Source organism: Arachis stenosperma, chromosome 10, assembly GCF_014773155.1.
Source record: "Arachis stenosperma cultivar V10309 chromosome 10, arast.V10309.gnm1.PFL2, whole genome shotgun sequence".
In the NCBI taxonomy this organism is placed as follows: domain Eukaryota; kingdom Viridiplantae; phylum Streptophyta; class Magnoliopsida; order Fabales; family Fabaceae; genus Arachis; species Arachis stenosperma.
The window spans coordinates 87,905,165-87,909,639 of record NC_080386.1 but is presented as its reverse complement, the minus strand read 5'-3'; the positions used below and the strand labels follow the sequence as shown (position 1 = coordinate 87,909,639).

The 4,475-nt window shown below is 41.3% G+C and overlaps 1 non-coding gene across 1 annotated transcript; it reads left to right on the top strand.

Annotated features, from left to right (window-relative positions):
• Positions 1 to 2,814: 2,814 nt before the first annotated feature.
• LOC130959585 (small nucleolar RNA R71) lies at positions 2,815 to 2,922 on the top strand. Its single transcript, XR_009078657.1, has one exon. It is a non-coding gene; the product is annotated as a small nucleolar RNA R71 (small nucleolar RNA).
• Positions 2,923 to 4,475: the final 1,553 nt, after the last annotated feature.

Sequence of the window (4,475 nt, the reverse complement as noted above, 5' to 3'; positions counted from 1 at the left end):
TTTCCGGACTAAAACCCAAGTATTTCCCCCGAACCATTGTAAGATAATTCTTTGGATCCGGGTTCACACTTTGATCATGGTTCTTGGTGATCCATGCATTGGCATAGAACTCTTGAACCATCAAGATTCCGACTTGTTGAATGGGGTTGGTAAGCACTTCCCAACCTCTTCTTCGGATCTCATGGCGGATCTCCGGATATTCACCCTTTTTGAGTGAAAAGGGGACCTCGGGGATCACCTTCTTCAAGGCCACAACTTCATAGAAGTGGTCTTGATGCACCCTTGAGATGAATCTATCCATCTCCCATGACTCGGAGGTGGAAGCTTTTGCCTTCCCTTTCCTCTTTCTAGAGGTTTCTCCGGCCTTGGATGCCATAAATGGTTATGGAAAACGAAAAAGCAACGCTTTTACCACACCAAACTTAAAAGGTTTGCTCGTCCTCGAGCAAAAGAAGAAAGAAGAGAGTAGAAGAAGAAGAAATGGAGGAGAGGGAGATGGCTTTGTGGTTCGGCCAAAAGGGGAAGAAGTAGTGTTTAGGGTGTGTGAAAATGAAGGAGTGAAGATGATAGTGGGATTTGATAGGTGGGGGGTTTTTGGGAGAGAGGTGTTGAGGTGATTGGTGAATGGGTGAAGAAGAGAGAGAGAATGGTGGGGTTGGTGGGGATCCTGTGGGGTCCACAGATCCTGTGGTGTCAAGGAAAAGTCATCCCTGCACTAAATGGCATTCAAAATCACGTTTTGAGCCATTTCTGGCGTTAAACGCCGGGCTGGTGCCCATTCCTGGCGTTTAACGCCAGGTTCTTGCCCTTTTCTGGCGTTTAACGCCAGTCTGGTGCCCCTTTCTGGCGTTAAACGCCCAGAATGGTGCCAGACTGGGCGTTAAACGCCCAACTGCTAGCCTCACTGGCGTTTAAACGCCAGTGAATTCTTCCTCCAGGGTGTGCTGTTTTTCTTCCTGTTTTTCATTCTGTTTTTGCTTTTTCAATTGATTTTGTGACTTCTTATGATCATCAACCTACAAAAAACATAAAATAACAAAGGAAAATAGATAAAATATAATCATTGGGTTGCCTCCCAACAAGCGCTTCTTTAATGTCAGTAGCTTGACAGAGGGCTCTCATGGAGCCTCACAGATACTCAGAGCAATGTTGGAACCTCCCAACACCAAACTTAGAGTTTGAATGCGGGGGTTCAACACCAAACTTAGAGTTTGGTTGTGGCCTCCCAACACCAAACTTAGAGTTTGACTGTGGGGGCTCTGTTTGTCTCTGATTTGAGAGAAGCTCTTCATGCTTCCTCTCCATGATGATAGAGGGATATCCTTGAGCCTTAAACACAAAGGATTCTTCATTCACTTGAATGATCAGTTCACCTCCATCAACATCAATCACAGCCTTTGCTGTGGCTAGGAAGGGTCTGCCAAGGATGATGTTTTCATCCATGCACTTTCCAGTCTCTAGGACTATGAAATCAGTAGGGATGTAATGGTCTTCAATCTTTACCAGAACATCCTCTACAAGTCCATAAGCTTGTTTCTTTGAATTGTCTGCCATCTCTAGTGAGATTCTTGCAGCTTGTACCTCAAAGATCCCTAGCTTCTCCATTACAGAGAGAGGCATGAGGTTTACACTTGCCCCTAAGTCACACAGAGCCTTCTTGAAGGTCATGGTGCCTATGGTACAAGGTATGGAAAACTTCCCAGGATCTTGTCTCTTTTGAGGTAATTTCTGCCTAGACAAGTCATCCAGTTCTTTGGTGAGCAAAGGGGGTTCATCCTCCCAAGTCTCATTTCCAAATAACTTGTCATTTAGTTTCATGATTGCTCCAAGGTATTTAGCAACTTGCTCTTCAGTGACATACTCATCCTCTTCAGAGGAAGAATACTCGTCAGAGCTCATGAAGGGCAGAAGTAAGTCCAATGGAATCTCTATGGTCTCATTTTGAGCCTCAGATTCCCATGGTTCCTCATTGGGGAACTCAGTGGAGGTCAGTGCACGCCCATTGAGGTCTTCCTCAGTGGCGTTCACTTCCTCCCCTTCCTCTCCATATTCGGCCATGGTTATGGCCTTGCACTCTCCTTTTGGATTTTCTTCTGTATTGCTTGGAAGAGTACTTGGAGGGAGTTCAGTAATTTTCTTGCTCAGCTGTCCCACTTGTGCCTCCAAATTCCTAATGGAGGACCTTGTTTCAGTCATGAAACTTTGAGTGGTTTTGATTAGATCAGAGACCAGGGTTGCTAAGTCAGAGGGGTTCTGCTTAGAATTCTCTGTCTGTTGCTGAGAAGATGATGGAAAAGGCTTGCCATTGCTAAACCTGTTTCTTCCACCATTATTGTTGAAACCTTGTTGAGGTCTCTCTTGATTCTTCCATGAGAAATTTGGGTGATTTCTCCATGAAGAATTATAGGTGTTTCCATAGGGTTCTCCTAGGTAATTCACCTCTTCCATTGAAGGGTTCTCAGGATCATAAGCTTCTTCTTCAGATGAAGCATCCTTAGTACTGCTTGGTGCATTTTGCATTCCAGACAGACTTTGAGAAATCAAATTGACTTGTTGAGTCAATATCTTGTTCTGAGCCAGTATGGCATTCAGAGCATCAATCTCAAGAACTCCTTTCTTCTGACTTGTCCCATTGTTCACAGGATTCCTTTCAGAAGTGTACATGAATTGGTTATTTGCAACCATTTCAATGAGCTCTTGAGCTTCTGTAGGCGTCTTCTTCAGATGAAGAGATCCTCCAGCAGAGCTATCCAAAGACATCTTGGATAGTTCAGAGAGACCATTATAGAAAATACCTATGATGGTCCATTCAGAAAGCATGTCAGAAGGACATTTTCTGATCAATTGTTTGTATCTTTCCCAAGCTTCATAGAGGGATTCTCCATCCTTCTGTCTGAAGGTTTGGACTTCCACTCTAAGCTTACTCAATTTTTGAGGTGGAAAGAACTTTGCCAAGAAGGCATTGACTAGCTTCTCCCAAGAGTCCAGGCTTTCTTTAGGTTGAGAGTCCAACCATATTCTAGCTCTGTCTCTTACAGCAAAAGGGAATAGCATAAGTCTGTAGACCTCAGGGTCAACCCCATTAGTCTTGACTGTGTCACAGATTTGCAAGAACTCAGCTAAAAACTGATGAGGATCTTCCAATGGAAGTCCATGGAACTTGCAATTCTATTGCATTAGAGAAACTAATTGAGGCTTAAGCTCAAAGTTGTTTGCTCCAATGGCAGGGATAGAGATGCTTCTCCCATAGAAATCGGGAGTAGGTGCAGTAAAGTCACCCAGCACCTTCCTTGCATTGTTGGCATTGTTGTTGTTTTCGGCTGCCATGGGTTCTTCTTCTTTGAAGAATTCGGTTAGGTCCTCTACAGAGAGTTGTGCCTTAGCTTCTCTTAGCTTTCGCTTCAAGGTCCTTTCAGGTTCAGGGTCAGCTTCAACAAGAATGCCTTTGTCTCTGCTCCTGCTCATATGAAAGAGAAGAGAACAAGAAAATGTAGAATCCTCTATGTCACAGTTATAGAGATTCCTTGAGGTGTCAGAGGTAAAGAAAAATAGAAGAAGGAGGTAGAAGAATTCGAACTTGATTAGATAGAGTTCGAATTGTGCATTAAGAAGGAGTAGTACTCCATAAATAGAAGGATGTGGGAGGAAGGGAAGAGAATTTTCGAAAATTAATTAAAAAGATGTCAAAAACATTTTGAAAAATTGATTGATAATTTTCGAAAATTCAAAGTGGAAAAGAAATCAAGTGATTTTTGAAAAAGATTTTGAAATTAGAAATTAAAAAGATTTGATTGAAAACTTATTTTGAAAAAGATGTGGTTAAGAAGATATGATTGGTTTTAAAAAAAAATGTGATTGAGAAGATATGATTTGAAAAACATTTTAAAAAAAGATTTGATTTGAAAACAAAATCTTCCCTCTTGTGCCATCCTGGCGTTAAACGCCCAGAATGGTATCCATTCTAGCGTTTAACGCCCAAAATGCTACCTTTTTGGGCGTTAAACGCCCAACCAGGTACCCTGGCTGGCGTTTAAACGCCAGTCTGTCCTTCTTCACTGGGCGTTTTGAACGCCCAGCTTTTTCTGTATAATTCCTCTGCAGTATGTTCTGAATCTTCAATTCTTTGTATTATTGACTTGAAAAGACACAAATTAAAAATATTTTTGGATTTTTAATAATCAAAATGCAACAAGAATCAAATAACAATGCATGCAAGACACCAAACTTAGCAGTTTGTATACTACTGACACTATATGAGACACATAAACACTCAAGTCAAAAGAATTCAAAGATCAGAGTAAGAAATCATCAAGAATTACTTGAAGATCCTTAAGACACATGAATGAATGTATGCAATTGACACCAAACTTAAGATGAGACACTAGACTCAAGCAAGAAACATCAAATATTTTTGGTTTTTATGATTTTGTGTTTTTTTTTTGTGTTTTTTTTTTCGAAAATTATATAAAAAGAAA